Genomic DNA, 20,309 nt, shown 5'->3' with positions numbered 1-20,309 from the left:
CCGATGTGAAGCAGTGCCTATGTTTTTTTTTTGGTTCGGGGATACTCCCAGTGGTACGGACTGTTGCCACCCTACCCCGAAGGCTTCCCTGTGTGGACGTTGTTTCTTCAGTTTTTGGTTTACTGTTTCCATCTCATTTTAAAAAACCTTTTTTTTTTTCTTTTGTGTTTTTTTGTTGTTGTTTTGTTATGTGTTTTTTTTTGTTTTTGTTTTTGTCCTCTCTCTGTTTTTGTTTTACATCCACCCCTTATCGACATGTCCCGCTGTGCCCAGCCGCATCTCCTAGCTGTTTCCATGCCTGGTCTCTACTGTGTATATTTACTAATGGATGCTCCTGATTGTCATGTGATGTATCATGCCTATGTCTGAGCGTTTAATAACACTTGTCTCTTGGAATGTGAGAGGTTTGGGCGATGCTGCAAAGAGACGCTCTGTCTTGGACTGTGTCCTTCGCGCTAGGCCATCTATCATCTGTCTGCAGGAGACGCATTTAACTATGGACACCGCTGAGGCTATGAGCAGACGTTTCTGCCAGGCAACCTATCATTCCTGTCACTCCTCTTATTCTAGAGGGGTTTCCATTCTTGTCCATAGGGACTTGCCCTTCTCTTGTACGCAGATGAGGGTGGATAGAGCGGGACGGTATGTGTTCCTATACTGTACTATCCTAGAGCTGACCTGTGTTATTGCATCTGTCTATATCCCGCCGCCATTCTCCAGTGCTGTGCTTAAAGACTTAGCTCACTTCCTAGCGGATAAGCTACCGCTCCCTGTCCTAGTGGTAGGGGACTTTAATGGTGTTTTGAATCCAAGCCTCGACAGGTTTCCCTCCCGGTTGACAATGGATGCGCCACTCGCAACACCTCTCAGCAAGCTCTGTGTGGAGCTGGGGCTGGTGGATCTGTGGCGCGCCTCCCACCCCACAGACCTACAGTACACTTGCCATTCTAGGTCGCATAACTCCCTTTCGCGCATTGACCTTGCCCTAGGCACCTCGGAGATGTTTACCTATGTCAAAATGGTTGATATACACCCGAGGTGCCTTTCGGATCATTCCATGCTCACTGTCCAGCTGCGCCTGGGCACCCGTAGATCTGTGCTCCCTTGGCGCTTGCACCCGTTTTGGCTGACATTGTTTCCGGATCACACAGCACTGGAGAGTGACATTGGGTTTTTCTTGTCTGTGAATATTCCTTCTGCGCCTGTTGGGGTGGTTTGGGATACACTGAAGGCCTACCTTAGGGGTACCTTCCTTAAAAATGTTAGTGCTGTTAAATCCAAGACTAGGCGGGCCCTGACTCTGGCCCGCCAGCTGGTTGCTGACAGTGAGAGGGCTTATGTGGCCAATCCTACGACAGGTACTGAGGCTGACTGGCTGACCGCACAGGGCTCTCTAAATACCCTATTGGAGGAGCAGTCCCAGAACAAACTATTTTTTACCAAGCGGGTCTTCTGGGCGGAGGGGGACGCGACAGGTAAACTCCTGGCTCAGGTAGCTAGAGCTCAACAACCCTCTAGCCATATTGGTGCTATCTCCGACTCGCTGGGGGTTACCCATTCGAGCCAGGGAATGGTGTCCGAGATTTTCCGATCCTTTTATGCATCCCTGTATCAAACTAAGGCTAGTTATTCTGATCATGAGCTGTCGTCCTACCTGCAAAATGTTCCCCTTCCATCCTTGTCACCGGATGACAGCAGGGATCTGGAGGCCCCCATTACTCTGGAGGAGCTGGAGGTGGCGCTGGCTAGCTTCCCCAGTGGTAAGGCGCCTGGGCCGGACGGGCTCCCTGTTGAGGTATATAAAACTTACCCTACTACTCTCCTACCTGCACTTCTGGAGACGTATAATGCTGCATTCTCCGCTGGCGCTCTACCAAACACGATGTATGAGGCTACTATTGTGGTGATCCCCAAAAAGAATAAAAACCCGCTGCTGCCGGAATCGTATCGACCTATTTCCCTATTGAACGTCGATATTAAGATCTTGGCCAAAGTGCTTGCAATAAGGCTGTCCCAAAAAATTTCATCAGTGATACACCCGGACCAATCCGGCTTTATGCCCAACAAGTCCACCGCCATTAACATCCGTAGAGTATTCCTGAACATGCAAGTTCCAGCTGACAATACGGGCAACAGGGCGCTACTTGCCCTGGACATTGCTAAGGCGTTCGACAGTGTAGAGTGGCGCTATCTGTGGGCGGTGATGGGAGCCTTCGGCTTTGGCCCCAATTATTGCAGATGGGTGAGCCTGCTGTATCATCACCCATCTGCAAGGATCAAGATTAATGACTCCCTGTCCTCTGCCTTTGCTTTACAGAGGGGCACTAGGCAGGGGTGTCCCTTGTCACCCTTGCTGTTTGCCCTGGCTATTGAGCCTCTTGCTGCCCTGGTTAGACATTCGGTGGAGGTGATAGGCTTCAAACGGGGAGAGATGGAGGAGAAAATAGTCCTGTACGCTGATGACACTCTGTTGTTCTTGGCGGACACGGTGTCTTCTCTGACCAGTGTTATGTCCTTATTGTCGGAATTTGCTACCTACTCAGGCCTGGTTGTTAATTGGGAGAAATCTAACCTTCTCCCGTTGGATCCACTGAGCGCACCGTTAGATACTACTATGGCATACCTACAGGTGCAATCTACCATTACATATTTAGGAATACAGATATCTGCTGTCCCGAGCGACTATCTTACTCTGAACTTGCACCCACTTTTGGGGAGATTTAGAACTCAGCGCAACTCCTGGGTCAAACTACCATTGTCGGTGGCCGGCAGAGCAAATCTGATTAAGATGGTATGGATGCCTCAATTATTGTATGTCCTTCATAATTCACCTCTCTGGATCCCTAAAAAGATATTCCGGCTGATAGATAGTATCTTCAGGGAGTTGATTTGGAAACTGAAACCCTCCAGGCTGCGACTTGATGTTCTACAGCGGCCCAAAACCTCAGGGGGGCTTGCCCTCCCTTGTCCATGGTTCTTCTTCCTAGCTTCACAACTGCAACACTTTACAGGTTGGGCAGCTGGGGAACATCAACCGCAGTCTTTCCGTATTCTTGTCCACCTGTTCCAGGGGCTAAGCCCTTTACAATATTTAGATAGTGACCTATATGGTAAAACTTACTCTATGTACCCTACACTGAAGCTGATGGGACAGGTCTGGGATGCGGCTAAACTGGCCCTTGGCATCGGCTCCCTGACCAGACATACACCGCTGTGGCGCAATGGACGCCTGCCCGAGCTTCTCCATCTCCGGGGCACTGTTGACTGGTCTAGCAAAGGGGTTTTTACTATTTCACACTTATACAGGGAGGGCAGACTGCGGGACTTTAAGGACCTGGCGGAAGCTTATGGAGTTCCCGACAGGTGCTACTTCCAGTTCCTCCAGATTACTCATGCTTTGAAATCCCAGTTTCCTCGGGGCCCTCCAGTTATATCTCCCACTCCGATATTTGATACGGTACTATTGGCGACCTCCACTAAGGGGATTATCTCTTTTCTATATGCTCACCTTCTGCTTAAATCCAATGTCCTCCTCCCTCTGAAGTGCAGGGTGGGGTGGGAGGGAGACGTGGGACCCATAGAGGATGAGGTTTGGGAGGATGTTCTTCAGGGGGTTACCCAGGTCTCCCTGTCCCCCACTCATAGACTGACGCAACTGTTTATACTTCACAGGACGTATCGCACCCCTGAATTCTTGTTCCATATTGGGCTTAGAGCTGACTCCAACTGCCCCAAGTGTGACTTTCATCGTGGTTCCCTGATCCACCTGCTTTGGAGATGCCCTAGGCTGGTTCGGTATTGGGGTCAGGTTGTAGATACCCTTAACCTTGTATTTTCATCCTCAGTGACTAACTCCCCATTGACGTGTGTACTGGGCATTGTGGAATCCGATGATCTTACGCATTGCACTGCTATAGCACTTAAAAGGGCCTTATTTACCGCAACCAGGATGGTGGTTCGTAAATGGATCTCCCCGTCACCTCCTACATTGAACTCGTGGATAGCTGAACTGGATAGGATGGTAGTGTACGAGAGGGTTACTTTTAAACAGAGGGGTACCTTGCCTAAGTTCCACTCTATTTGGGACGACTGGCTGACGTACCGGGGTCATGACCTCTCTGATTAACCGGCTTGCACGCATTCTCACGGTGGATACATACAGCTAGTCTTGGCTTCTATTGCATGTGGTCATGTGTTCGCAGCAAAGGGTGTCGGTTCTTCGCACAGTGGTTTATAGGTTTTATATCTCTTGGTGGGCTTGATTTAGTCTATGTTCAATATAAGCTCACACAAGTGGTCAGCATATTCTTGTCGAATTTCACTATCTGCATGATATTATGCTCCCCTTCCCTCCCTCCCCCTCTTAGATTATTTGTCTGTTGGCTTGCTACTGGTTTTTGTTTTTGGTTTCTCTTTTTTTTGTTTTTGTTTTTGTGTTTGCCTACTGTACGGGTAAAATGTGTAAAATCAATAAAAACTATCTGATTTAAAAAAAAAAAAAAGACATATGTCCATCAAGTCCAACCTATTGTGTTATGTGTATGGTCCTACTGATGTGTGCGTATGTATAGGTTCCTGTTTGATCTCATTCTTATGAGTACTTGTACTCCTGAATATTACGGTCCCTGATGTAATCGTCCAATCGCCTCTTGAACAATTCCACACTTTCAGCTGAAAATCACAGCATATGGCAGAGAGTTCCAGACCCTGACTGATCTAACTGAGAAGAACCCCCTTCGCCCCTTGTGCTGAAATTTCTTTTCCACCAATTTTAGGTGGTGGCCTCTCGTCCTTGTCATGGAGTTAATTGTAATAAGTTTGCTGCTAATGTTGCTATCCCCGGTAAACATTTTGTACATTAGAATCATGTCCCCCCTTAACCTGTTGCCGTCCGCCCGTTGCAAAAAAACGGACGGACGGCGGACTCGCATTTGTAGGATGGTCAGCGTCTTCCTCCTTGCTGACCTCCCTCCGTGCTGTGAATGCAGAAGTGATGTGTATTACAGTCATCTGGCTGCTATAGCCAGAGAGAAGAAGCTGATGAAGCAGATCTGTGCTTCTTCAGCTTCGTTTGGGGTCCCCAGGTGACATTAGGGGTCTTAGAGATCCCTAATGTCTCCATAAAGAGGACCTGTCAGTGTGCCTTTGCTATTTTATCCCCCTATGTAATAGCAATGACATTAAGTGTAAAAAAACATAAAAAGAGTAAAAAAATAAATAAATGTCACATAAAAAAAGGGAAAAAAAACAACAAATGTTTAAGTCCCCCACCCCCACATTTACGCACATATAAACGTAAATATCCGTTCGCGGTGCCAGCATGCGAAAATGACAATTGTGCTACACATGTTACATATCGTGAGTGAGAGCAATCATTTTAGGGGCATCAATCACTGATAACACTAAACTGATGAGCGGTAAAAGCTTTTAAAGCGTCGCCTGTGGCCAATTTTGGGTATTGTAGTTTTTTGAGGTTTTGGGCATGCGCACAATTTTAAGGTTTGACATGTTTGGTGTTTTTTTACCCAACGTGACCCCGTCTTTTATATTTTACCAAAAAATTGGGTAATAATAAATGTTTTATCATTTAATATAGGGGGAACAGTTTTTTTTTTTTTAATTGGTACTTTTCCCTTAATATATTAAAAAAATAAAACCCCCAGTGGTGATTAAATACCACCAAAAGAAAGCTCTGTCTGTCCCCAAAAAATGGTATAAAATGTATTTCAGTACAACGTTGCATGGCGGAATAAACGTCAATCAAAGTACTGCAGCGCTGAACACTGAAAAATGGCCTGGATGGGAAGGGGGTTTAACACTGCGGACTTGAAGTGGTTAATCTCCTTACTTCCAATAAGAACATGTTTAAATGTAGTAGCCTGTTCTCATAGCTCAGGCCCTCCATCCCCTTTATGAGTTTGGTTCCTGTTTTATTTCACAGGAACAAGCACAGATATTGTACTGACTCAATGCACAGTATGTATGCACTTTTACTAGGCTGCATTTTGAACAGGACCTACCCCACCAAGCAAAATAAAATTGGAGTTTATTTTTTTGACAAAAAACATAAATCTTGTAACGAGTATGTGCACCATCTTTAAACACTTTGACTAGGCTGCTCTGTCATTGTGAACCAAACAGATAACTTTTAATACAAAAAATATGCATTATGGTGCCTGCGCGAACTGTTGGTGCTACATAAATCCTGTAAAATAATAATAATTTATTTCACAGAAAAAAATCTCCCAAATCACATGTAATAGGCCCCACATTGGCCATTTTTAAATCAAGAAATCAATATAAGACTGTATTGATTTCCATGTAAAAAGACCAAAAACTGACTTTGTTAACAGGACCCACATCATCCATTGTATATCAAGAAATCAACATAGGATTGTTTTATTTAGACCATGTTTCATGCTACACCAATATTTAGAGTATAATTCAGCAGTGAGTGAATAGCCGGCTCGGCTGTTCTGCTCGGTCTCTCTGTGGGACCGAGCAGAACAGAAAAATAGTTAAAAAAATAGAAAAATAAAAATAGAAAACGATTGTGCGGAGCTAGCAATGACAGCTAGCTCCGCCCAACAGTTTTCTATTGGCCAGCAGTTCCGCTGCCGTCAAAAAAAAAGAAAAAGATTTGGCCATAGGAATGCATTGCTAAATTCCTATTGGCTATTTCAATATGCAATACCAAATAGCAAACTAGCTATTGTACCTGCCCTCTGCTACTGTCAATCACTAGTGGGGACCTGATGGAGAACTGCAGCAGAGGGCGGGTGCGATAGCTAGTTTGCTATTGGCTATTGCAAATTGAAATAACCAATAATCTAGCAAGGCATTCCTATGGTGACATTTTTTTTTTTAATTCTGACACGGCTCCGTGTCAGAATAATAATTTAAAAAGGCAGTGAGTTAGGCTGTCTGGAGATCAGTGTCCCTGGTTAGCTGGTAACCAGGGACGCTGATCTCTCTGCATTGGCCGGAGCCAGCCGTAACATCACGGCTTGCTCCGCCCAGCTGTCCGAGGCAGGCTGTCATTGGCCGGCCGCTTGGCCAGCTTCAGCTTTCACCTTGGCTCAGTCGAGCCGAAGCATATGCCTTCGGCTCGGCTGAGCCGCCCGGCTGATCTCGAGAGCTGTACGGGCTATGGTGAACAGCCCGTACAGCAGCCATTCGGTTCTACTGAACCGAAGGGGTCCTGTGGCCGTAGCTAGCCGAAGGATCAGCCGAAGCTATGGCTAGATCCATCGGCTGCTTCGTGAATAGACCCCATAGTCCGATCACAGTATTTAATCACTTTTACTAGGTCACATTTGGAAACCGAGACATCAACATTAGAGTGTAATTTAATGAAAAAAATCCCTGAAAATGGTAGTGCCGATGTGTGTAGTTTTGAATCACTGGTTCTAGGCCCCATTTTGAAAAATACCCCCCACTAGCCATTTTAAAATCAAGAAATCAACATTAGAATGTTATTGGCTCAGTATTGAATCACTAGGCCCTATTTTGAAGAGAACCCTGACCAGCCAGACTTGAATTAACATGTCAATGTAATTATTAAGCAGAAAAAAGACCACAAAATATTGTTGTGCTTATATGCGCAATATTTAATCACTTGTATTAGGCCCTGGTTTAAGCAGGACCCAACCAACGATTTTAAAATAAAGAAATCAACATTTAAATATAATTTATGCACTGAAAAAGCCCCCACAATTATCTTGTGATCATGTTCACAGTCTTTAAACACTTTTACTAAACACTAAACTCCAACCTTCTTTATTTAACACCTAACTGAGAGAAAAACATATGAAAACATGAAAAAAGTAACCTCCCACCCAAAAAAAGGGTGGAAGGGAGGAAGCAGCAACTGAAGTTGTTTCTGACAAACACACAAGGTATACCTCCCTGGAAAACACCCTGTGGCATCTCCCAAATCTGCTGTAAGAGTGTCTGTGGCTCAATGTAAATATGGAATGACCACCAGCATCTGTCACTAGATGATTTCTTAAATATCTCCCTAATTCAATTTACAACACACTATTAATATATTTGTGACTCTAAATATAGATTGACATTATGAGCAATCAGAGGCATGCAGCGGAACCAGCATGAAACTCTCCCTGCATAAAGTCTGTAATCTTTCCCTAGCTACCTAATGTCTGCTGCAACACTCAACAATAGCCATTGGACACTCTGACTTTTATGGAGAGGGGGCAGGCACATAGGAAAACCCCCATGACTGGCCACTTGACCACAGTTCAGAAGCCAGGAAATCAGCTGTTGGTAATTGGTGGCTGTGGGAGTGAATGGCCAGAGGAGTTTGCTATTTTCTTGAAATGCGAACAACTTGGGTTAGGGTCAAACCCCAAAACTCATCCCTAATAGTTATAAATAATAATGATTTGATAAAACATAAATAACGCACATTGAATCAAGTTATTTACCAACTGCATAACAGCCTTAGCTATAAGGAATAGGAGAAAGTACATTCATTCTTAATACTCAATATAACCAAAATCACAATTTAGAACGAGTATATGTGAAAACTCCTCAATATCGTACAAGCATGATAAACCACCTAAATACATGCATATAACATTCTCAAATTAGTTATGTCACATAGAATATGTGCTCACCTTGTAATAATATAACATGCACACTCCTGACTGTGCTGATACTCCAGTATCATCCACATCAATACATCAAATATCTTGTGCAGAGTCGTTTGTGCATACTATTATGCCCTCATGTTTAAAATTAGAAAAGCCCACAAGCGGATTGTAGTACTCTCTATGAAGTCGTCTCCATTGTACCGCCTGACATCAACGTGCGAGATCGAGTGAGAGAGGAGAACTGGCTGGAGGAAAAAAGGTGGTGTGGAGAGTGGATTATCATTGTTTATATGTGATTGTTTTAAGGCTTTTTAATAAAGAAGTTTTAAACTTGCTACACTATGGAAGGTTGTATTATGCTTTCTTTGAGCTCTGATGTACTTGGCGAGTGATTATACAAGTAGTAGATGAGACCCCGGAATATAAAGATTTTTGGAGAGAAATATTGAGAAACAGGTAAGTGCAAACTTGGAAGGAAGAGCGAGCTGCATCCATACCAAACAGGAGAAGTGAGACGGAAGTTGCTACGTCTATCTGCTTAACATTAAGCTGTCTGTGACCATCCATAGCTTAATGGTTAATTTGTTCTGGTGAGTGCGGAGGGGGGTTATCCGGCACATGGGTGATTGTAGAGGACTTCATAGAGAGCACTACAATCCGGCTGTGGAATTTGCATCTGACTGCCATGAGTATTCTAAGTTGTATGCTCAGAATTCATAGTGATTCTTTGGTAACATGGGAAAAGGTGAATGAAGGAAAATGGGCTGAGCAAAATGGACACATGAAGATCTTGAGGCTCAGCATTGGCAATTCTAAGCAGGAGGAAAATAATCCTTGTAATAACTCTTCATAACTGCCTAGGAACTGCTGAAAAATGTGAGCAATATACAGGGTGACACCCCGCCGTGTCGTCATCACACGTGCGTGTGATGTCACCTCGTGCATGACGTCATCGCGTCATTGCTGATGGACGTTGGCAGAGAGAGGAGGGGACGTTCACCTGGCTGGATGAGGCATGCCGCCGGGTCAACTCCTCACTCTTGACAATGTCAGGCTCTCGGTCCATGAGGGGGTGACATTTTGGTGTCATCCCTGCAATGGTGTCACCCGGTTGCGGGCCGCACCCCCCTTGTGACGCCACTGGCAATATACTAAACCGTTAATAAATTATATAAATAATACAGATAATAAAAAGATTTGCTTGGCTATCTATGGATGTACAAGAAACCTTTTCTATACTGAGTTTCACAAACTGTGTTGCCCACCAGGCTCTAATAAATAGGATTTTATTAATTAATGCTGAGCAAAGTGCATTGACTAAGTACAAAGTGGAGCTGCCCACAACATCAAGTCAGAAATATGTTTCTTGGGTAAATCAATAAAAGGGGAAATGAGTTGCTGCACCTTACATGCAATAAGTGCACTTTACACTACTTTAACAAGTAAGGCCATTTGTTTGGAAATGTTTTAAGGTAATGGAATGGAGCAGAGCTGACATACATTCAAGTATCGATTTTCAAGTATTTGATATATGAAAAACAGTGACTTAAACTGAGTAACATCCACAAAGCTCCCCACCTATACAGCCTAACAATGACCTTCTGCACTTCCTGAAATACAGAGCTGTATACTATTTAAACAATCATCAGTCATTAAACTAGGTATATAATTTCAGAGTTCTTACAAATTATAACATTTAGTTTTAATTACTTACACAGTATAGAAAATTGTACTCTAAACGTGACCTATCGAGCACTGTGCCAATACTAACTTTAACTATTTTTAACTATTTTAAATACTAACTTTAACATTTTTTCTACAATATGGAATTAAAACATATGTCACTAAATGGCAATTATGGCCTATACTATGTTGTTTTCTAATAAAGCAGAGACCCATGCTATCCTTGGAACCCAGCCCTGCCCTTCATCATTTCCTGACCTCTTCTGTCCCACCAACATAAACACATACTGAGCAAGAAGAACACTCATATAGGGGAAGCAAAGCATGTAAATCAGAATGATTTGGAAGTATTATTTATTTTTAATGGATCTACAGTGATAGAAAAGCAAAAATGTAGATTATACCTTTCATGTGGTTAACTGAAAATATTTTTAGGTGCAAGCTTTCATAAACACTAAGTTCTCTTCCTCAGACATGGTTAAAATGAATATGTCATCTATTCATTAACAGTAATCCAATGGATTTACTGCATTGCAGGCTCAATCTGCTGCTGCCATTTACCTCCAACATACTCCTGTACTGTCCTCAAAAATCCTCAGTTGGAGGTTAGACAGGGCTAAAGATCGAGCTACTACCCCCACTTGACATCTTTAGGGCTTGGTCATTGGCCACAAATGCACTGAGCACTGCACTGTTGGAGGAAGAAAAGAAAGTCATATTTTCCCCCATACTCAAAAGGATTTTTAGGGGGCTCCGGTAAGCAAACATGGCAAAGGGGAAGTATGTAAGTACCAGTGAATCTGCTCTGCAGCACAACTGTTATTTTTTCTGATGGGCACATGCACGTTAACGTATGTTGTGTCATGCATTCACATGCACTTGGCTGAGAAAGCCCATTTATTATGAATGGAATACCAAAGCAAAAGAACAGGCATAAAAATTACATGTAGCTTTTTTTCCTATGCAGGGCACCACAAGGCATTGAAGTGCAGTATGTACAGTGGTGTGCTGCAAGGCAATGGCTTGTATGTTAGAGGAGCATTGCCTAGTGTGCTGGGGTGGCACTGTCACACACTAATGCATGTAATGTGTAGTAACATGCAAAGGGGTAATGCATATTGCTGTTGTGCTTTGCATTGTAAAAATGTGATATGCCATTTAAGATGTTCATAGAGAGATTAAATAAATATATACAGTAGTGTGCAAAAGTTTTATGCGGGTGTGAAAAAATGCTGTAAAGTAAGAATTCTTTCAGAAATAAAAGTGTTCATCGTTTATTTTTATCAATGAACAAAACTTTAAAAAATCTAAATTAAATCAATATTTGTGACCACCCTTTGACTTCAAACAGCATCAATTCTTCTAGGTACACTTGCACACAGTTTTTGAAGGAACTCGGCAGGTAGGTTGTACCAAACATCTTGAAGAGCTATCCACAGATCTTCTGTGGATATAGGCTGCCTCAAATCTTTCTGTCTCTTCATGTAATCCCAGGCAGACTCAATGATTTTGAGATTTGTGGGGGCCAAACCATCACTTCCAGGACTCCTTGTTCTTCTTTACGCTGAAGATAGTTCTTAATGGCATTTGCTGTATGTTTAGGGTTGTTGTCCTGCTGCAGAATAAATTTGGGGTCAATCGCACGCCTCCCTGATTGTATGGCATTTCTCAGTATTGAGGACACCAGTGATCCTGACCAAATCTGCAACTCCATTGGCAGAAATGCAGCCTCAGACTTGCAAGGAACCTCCACCAGTTTCCTTTCCACCAGTTTGGTGCTGATGGCACTTCTGGACATCTTCCAATCTGGAAGGGAAGTAAGCATGATGTGTCTTTCATCTGCTGCATTAAGTTTCCTTGGCCAACCACTGTGTCTACGGTCCTCAACATTGATCGTTTCCTTGTGCTTCTTCAAAAGAGCTAGAACAGCAGATCTTAAAACCCCAGTCTGCTTTGAAACCTTTGCCTGGGAGAGACCTTGCAGATGCAGTATAACTACCTTGTGTCTTGTTGCTGTGCTCAGTCTTGCCATGGTGTATGACCTGTGACATGAAAATATATTTAAATATAATTTTCTCTTTAGTTTATGCAAATGAAAAAAATGGGTTTGATAGTTGAAATGGGAATGCTAGTACAAATGTACTCAATGCACTTATGTGGCTGATAGAGAACTGGGTTAAAAATAGACTACAAAAAATTAATATGAACAAATCACAAATCACTCAGACCAGATGACTTACACCCAAGAGTCCTCATGGATCTAAGCTCTGTTATAGCCAAACCTCCATTTATATTTTTTAAAGACACCTTGCTGACTGGAATGGTACTAGAGAGCATAGCAAATGTGGGACCAATACTCAGGGTCAAGATATACACCAAGAAACCACAGACCGATCAGCCTAACATCAAAAGTATGTAAAATATTTAAGAAAATAGCAAGAAAATTTAAGAATTTGTCCACGATAAAGGTATCATAAATGACAACCAATATGGTTTTATAAAAGACCGCTCGTATCAGACCAACCTGTTAACATTCCATGAGGAATAAATAACAATTATGTCGGAGGAAGACCAGAGGACATAGTCTACCTAAATTTTGCTGAAGCACTTGACACTGTATTTCATAAACATTTACATTTGCAAATTGAGATTGATGTTGAAGAAATTGTATGTACATGAATAGGAAACTGGCTACATGAACAGGTTCAGAGATGATGATGATCAAGTGATAAATTACTTATTCTCCAAATGTTGAAAGGTGGTAAGAGGTTGGAATAATGTTGGAATTAGGGGTTCAATTTTAGTGTTTGCTGATGACACCAAATTATGCATGGAAATAACTTCAGCACAAGATATAGCAATGCTACAGGAAGATCTTGATAAAATAGGGAGATGGGCAGTTATGAAGCAATGAGGTTCAAAACTGAAAGATGTACATTTTTGCACAAAGGTGCTAAATATCTATGCAAAATACTCATTGGGAGGGATTCTGAGAGGATAGGTAGTGGAAAATGATTTGGGGATCATTATAGATCACAGAATTAAAAATAGCAATGCCAAGCTGCAGCTAACAAAGCTAACAGAATGCTCTCCGGTATTAAAAAAGGCATATATTCAAGAGATAAATCCATAATCTTATCACTTTATAAAATGATGGTTCAGCCACATTTTGAATATGCAGTTGAGCCTTGATCACCGTTCCACAGAAAAGGTGTCCTTGCAAAGGCAAAAATAATTTGATTTATTGCTGCTCTTCTCACAACCACATAGAAGGATTCCTAACTTGCTGAAAGCTATGGAGAACTTTCAGGACCTTTCTAATTTTAAATTAAACTGCACTAAATCATTTGCACTTAACTGCTGATGAAATGTCCCCTTTAGATGAAAATCTAGGTCTATCACATATTTGGGAGCACCATTGACATCAGTTATCTCTGACCTTTTCCAATATAACTATATAAAACGTATTCAGATGATTAACGGGATTCTGGCCAGTGGCACAAGCCATCATTTTCCTGGTTCAGCAGAACAGCTATACTGAAAATGAAAGTGACACATAGAATGTTTTACTTCCTGCCAGGGGCATAACTAAAAATCATGGGGCCCCATAGCAAAATGTTCAGGCTCTCCATAGCGGCTTGTAGTGTCAACTGTAACTGTGCTATTGGTCTTAACATAAAGTATGCATCAAGGACAAGCAGCAGTAGAGCTGCAAGCATAGTCAGTACACTACTAGGCAGCAGTGCTGGGGGTAAAATTTATAGTAGCAATAATATCAATAATAATGATAATAATAGTAATAATAATAATAATAATAACCATAATTATATTTTATATTATGATACAATGAATAATGCTCTTGCATACACTTACTATTCAACTCTAATACAAACTAGTCTACTCTAATCTAACTCTGGGATTTGTGACTGCATTGGGCATAAAGGGTAGATAGATAAGCAAATGCTTCTAGCTGCACAGAGGGGGATCTGTGACTAGATGATCCTTAAGTCTGACTTTAGCCCTTCTATACTGGAAACATTACAGTTTAATTTTCCTAATCAGCCCCCTTAATGTGGCCTTCTTCTAACCCAGACTCCATAGCAGTCATGTGCTATTGCTGTTTACTATGCTGCACGTCAATAAATAGATGTTTGCTTATGAATTTGGAGTGCTGGTGTCTCTATCTTTACCTCTTCTAACCCAGACTCCATAGCAGTCATGTGAGCTGCTATGGCTATTGTTATGCCACTGCTTCCCGCAAACCTTACCAATACACCTACCGAAAACCTTCTTCTGATCAAAACAATCCCTTTTAATACCACATTTTTTTTACCTCTCTGAAGAACAGAAGTGGCATAGGACTGACATTCTAATGTATTAATGGGCAGCTCAAATTGCCAGACCTGTGGATTGGAACATACAGTATACACTGCCCCATAGCATTGGTTATTCTAGAATGCTCATTCTGAATTTTGCACCTTGGCGTGAACAAAAATCCACACTTGAACTTCCCCTTATTTGCAACACATTAAAGATTTTTTGTAACAATTGCCAACGCCAAAACCTCTCCTCAAACCTAGGTCCCTCCTCAGTTGGGAACAGACCTGGCATCCCTCCAGGTATGCCAACCAACTTCGTAAAAAATTTTGTAACCGTAACAGAATTTGATATATGATAGACAATCTCTTCTTGATACTTCTGAAATGAAAGATCTGCCATTCTGGTCATACCTACAACCCAGGCACTTTCTTGATGACTCTTCTTTATGTCACAAGTACCGCAGAGACCTTTCTACTTTGGAAAAACTATGTACTTCAGACTCCCTGCTGAGACACCTGATCTCTGCCCTCTATCAGACTTTACTCAAACCTCAAGTCCAGACACAGATCAAACATGCAAAAAGTGGGAATGAGACCTTAATATTCAACTCACTGATTAGGACTGGCAAAATATAAGCTTACTCACTGTTAAGGGCTCTATCAAAGTCATGATGGTATCGAGTACTCTCTTACATAAATCCTTTCTTTAAGTGCAGTCTGCGCTGGAGATGCCAAAAGGAGGAGGGCACCTTTAACACATGTGGTGAAATTGCACAATTACAGAAAAACGTTTGTAGGGAAAACCGTAAACCTACATGAGATTCACCAGACCTTATGTTGGCTCACATGCTACTACATCATAACTGTACTCCCCTCACATAAATATCAAGAGACAACTTTTTTTTCATAGCCTAAATGCAGGTAAGTTGACAATACCTACCTACAGGAAGTCTACACATTAGTCTTCTCTGAAAGAATAGTACTGGTAGAATCAATAAGCTTACGGAAATGGAGAAACTGATACATACCTCACAAGGCAGACTGATATGATATACTTTCAGTTAGACTTGATGGTTACATTTTAAAACAATGCCTGCATATAAGCAGATGACTCCCATGCTGCCACAACAAAGGCAGACAGATTATTATAATTTACCGTAAATGGCCTTTGCCTTTTGTTTCTAGACCATAAGCATATGTCACACTACAGTAGAGCACTGATACATCTACCTTTTACCCATATTCTCTTTCTTTCTCCACACTTCCCTCTTCCCCTATGTTTTAATTTCTCCTACTACAAGAACCTAGACTTACCTACTCGTCCTTAGTCATTTCCCTACACTGACATCCCTTCTACACCTTCTTGTCTTGCACATCCTTCCTGTTGTTCTTACAAACTTTACACTCTTGACCCCCTTATCACCAAATTAGGACCCTATAAACTAGGTTGGTAGCATTGCATGAGTGCTAAGAGATATCTAGAAAATAATTAAACAATGACGCTCTCTAATTTATACCACAGATGTTTATTAAACTCTTTAGTACATCTACACTGTTCATTTATAACATGTAAGCAATTTACTTTCCTTGTACTATTTTGGACCTCATTTATAACATGTCAGAAGTACTTGTCTTATTCTCTTTGTATCTTACAACTCTGGCTTCAATAAATATTTCTTTATGGGAAAAAACATGACATACTTATTCTGGGTTCTGGCTCTACATTTCCTTTCAGAGTACAGAACATTTTTTTTTATTAGTGGATTCTGCTAACAGCAAGGACTAGTTATCAAAGCTTCTCTGTGATGTCCATTACCTCCCATCTGAAATGCCTTGGGGAAACAGCATCTGTTCTCTCTGGGGGCTGAAAAAAGAGGGCATGAAAGAAATGTCAACAGGGAGCAAAATCAATACATGCTATAGTGTGTTTCAATTTTATTTCACAAAAGGAGAACCTGCAATGTAGTTGTCTTTTCCCTCTTGTTCAAATAAAGCTAATGAACAATGTCATATTATTGCGTGATGTCCTTCTTTCCAAACTTCTATGACAAGACTCTGTACTTTCCCTTTTGTCATTTTTTTCTAATGTCAGCTGCTATGAAAAATATGTTGCATGGGTTGTCCTACTTACGTACAGATTTATTTAGTTCCTTAATAAATGTTAATGAAGACCTCTAACTTTTCTAATAATGTAAGCTTAAGAGATCAAGAGAGTAGAGTTTATTGTGTAATTATTGGACCCCTTTTGTGAAAATGGTTTATCACTTGTAACCTCCTTTCCCAACTCTCTGGAAAGTTCCTGGAGGGCTATGGCCTAACTACTGGATGACATAGATAAGGTTTTAGTATTATATACTTCTTTTTCACCAATCACCTGTTATGTAGAAACCATCTGAATGGTTGTGGATGGTTGAGAAGCAAGGAAGTGTCAGAATGCACTTCTCTATCTTAGGCATGTGACAGGTAAAAATACCTGCTGATTCTAGATTCAGATTCTGTTGCCTAAAGCAGTGTTATCAGCCCTGCCCAATCCACCTGTGGATGCAGAACACCTTCCCTGTGGGTAGTGAGGGAGTTGTCTTAAGCTGGCCATACACCTATAGATTTTCTGCAGATTTTCTATGGTCAGATGGAAAAAGTGTAACAGATTCCTGCATCTATGCTTAACTGTGTGGATGGAGGAATCTCACACTGGGCCAAGCTTCAGTATCTTGCTAGTTGGCCCCGCTGGCTGTCAAAATACCTGAACAATCTGATTGATTGAACAATCTGATTGAATGTAGGCATTGTTCAGGTGTTTTGAGAGCCAGCGCGGTCACCTAAAATACCCTGTTTAAACTGCTGTCACTTCCCATCACGTTTTTAACCTGGAATCCCTTTTCTTTCATATTACTCCACTTTGATCCATTCACCCCCTTTGCTGTCATTCTGCCAAACTTTCGTGTTTGACTTTCAAAACTTTATTAATTGACTGTCAGAGGCTCATTATGTGCCTTCATTAGTGATCTGTACATGCGTACTCCCTCACAGCAACACTAGAAAGCACTGTGTGCATGGACATGATGATCTGTGCCCCAGGTGGTAAGACATCAGTCAGATTCGCGTATTGCAAGCAACACTGAACAACGGTGATGCTGCTGACCTCAAATACTGTCAGGAAAGAGCTAACCTACAAACATGCAGACAAAGCCTTGAATACTGTTTAAATCAAGCCTTTGGCTAAAATATACATTGGTGACTAATATTGCTTTGACATGTTCATAAACGCTGATAAAAATGCCAAAGAGCCATTTCTGGCATAGGTATATAAATAAACAAGCAGGGGATTACATTTACCCTACACTAATTAATTGCATTGGGCTGATATCAGATATTGTATAACATGTCTGACAATTAAAAAACACAATTTTTTCAGCATGACCTTTGGGGTCCTACCACATAAAAATTATGGAAGCTTCTAATGGAACCAAAGAGTATTCCAATTTCTGTGACTCAAGCAAAGATATTATCAGTGAGTTAAGATTGGCAAGTCCACTTTAGTTGCAATTTGGCAGAATGAACACTATGATTTTTTTTGTTGGGTGAATATAAGCTAGTTCACCAAACAGTACATATTCCCTCCAGAAGCATGCACTCCCAGCCCCTAACCTATGACCTTTGCTTTCCTGTGAAGTAATTTGCCTAATATGAAATTACTTCCATGAGTGATGACCCAATCAGGGATTAGAGGATGTAAAGGGTACATCACACTTCCCTGTACCTTCTGCAACATAATACAAGCAGATGCCCCTAGGAACAGAGACCATGTTTCTACATGGAACATAGAGTACAATAAAAAGCACCTGCATGGACTAGTAAGGAGCCAGAAGGGCCCTATACCAGTTCATAGAGCAGGTCAGCTTGCCCACCAGATCTTTAGTTTGTACCTACTTGTAATCAACCTGAGACAATTTGCTGATCACTATTTATGTTGTAATTTTAAATCAGGAGGATGTAACATTTTCCAAGTGTCCAACAAACGAGATTTAGCCAGGAGCACATCCAGAAGAAGACCCATGTAACATAAGAAAAATATGAATACTAGGATGAAAATTGGGCCAACTTACACATGTAGCCTGAGCCATTTTAAAGTAAAACTGTCATTAACCTGGAGATTTAAAGAAGATCTAAACCCAATCACTAATTCTCATATAACATTTTTAACATGCTGGTGCCATCTCAGAAGTTGTTTTAATATTTTTACATTTGCAGCTTTCCTTTAAAAAATATTGATGTTTCTACCATGGTGATTCTTGTTGAGGCACTTTCTGTTATGGGGTGACAACGTTTTCTCAATTGTGTTCCTGTGTTGTCACTCTGTTACACGAACCCCTCGTGCCTCCTAATCATCATGATGTTTGTGGGACTGTCCCAGGATTTTAACAAAATTCCAGCATCCAGTAGACCCACCCCATGTCTTGAAGCAGGGTATCGGGACACTTGCTTCAGCACTAGGACCATACAGGAGAGTGGGGAAAACCTATACCCACTTCTTGTTTTTGGTCATTGGATGAAAACATCACATGACTCAGCCTGAGTCAGACTTTCTCAGTGTGCTCTTAGGAGCCACACTGGTCTGAAGTCTGCAAGGGTCATGGAGATTGGGAGGGTAATCTCAGGTCTGAAGAGGAGTTTAAAGAGGACTGATCTGGGGTCTGATAAGGACATTTAGGGTGGCTGATATGGGGTTTGAAGGGGAGTTTAAGGGACACCAATCTGGGGTCTGAAGGGTAGTTTAAGGTGGGCTGATCTGAGGTCTGAATGGGGGGACTGAACTGATCTAGGGTCCGGAGGATATTGGGGTTTTTCTAGGGCTTGAATATAAAATGGGGGCATTTTATCCTATCACTGACACCAGGGCATATTTTTCTTTCCACTGACCACTGATAGCGGAGCATTTTTTCCTCCCACTGACCACTGGCCACTGGCCCCTGAAGCCAGTACCATTTTTCCTCCCACTAACATCTAAGCATTTTTTCCTTCCTCTGACCATTCCGCACTTTAAATTTTGCTCCCAGTGAGCATTGACACAAATAGTAAATAAAAGTAATTCACCGGCACACACTTGAAGGGTTTTTAAAGTATTGATATGTTTATTCAATACCCAATGTCACATACTGTCATACGGTGCTAACGTTTCGGGTCCGCACATGGATCCTTCATCAGAGCGATGATGAAGGATCCCTGTGTGGACCCGAAACCCTTGTCACTGTCAGGTAGCTAGTCATGAACAATACCATGCAGCAAAAAGTGAACACACTATATTATAAAAAAAATGGCATAGAAAAGGCCTTAGTAGATTAAAGGTTTTCAAGAATACGGAGAGTGATTTCAGTGAAATCCATGTCACAACAAAAATTAGATCTACTGATCTAGGAAGCTGAAGTTGATCTACTGTACTGGCAAATTTTGAAATTCCCTGTAAAAGTTTAAAGTCACAATAAACTTGGAAGTTAAATCTTAAAAATGCATCAAAGTACCCTATTAACAAAAATGTAGCTGATGAACTACAATCACCCAATTAGTTTAATAATTTGATATTGTAGTCCATCACGGGAGCGAGCTTGGAGCAGTGACTACTTTACAACACACACAGGGACCATGGGAAACAAAAGGCCAGAAGGCAGGACAGTGTCAGCACCAATTCAGAGAT

The sequence above is a fragment of the Nanorana parkeri genome, unplaced genomic scaffold (assembly GCF_000935625.1).
Source record: "Nanorana parkeri isolate BGI_ZX_2015 unplaced genomic scaffold, ASM93562v1 scaffold3, whole genome shotgun sequence".
Classification (NCBI taxonomy): domain Eukaryota; kingdom Metazoa; phylum Chordata; class Amphibia; order Anura; family Dicroglossidae; genus Nanorana; species Nanorana parkeri.
This window is presented reverse-complemented; position numbering follows the sequence as displayed.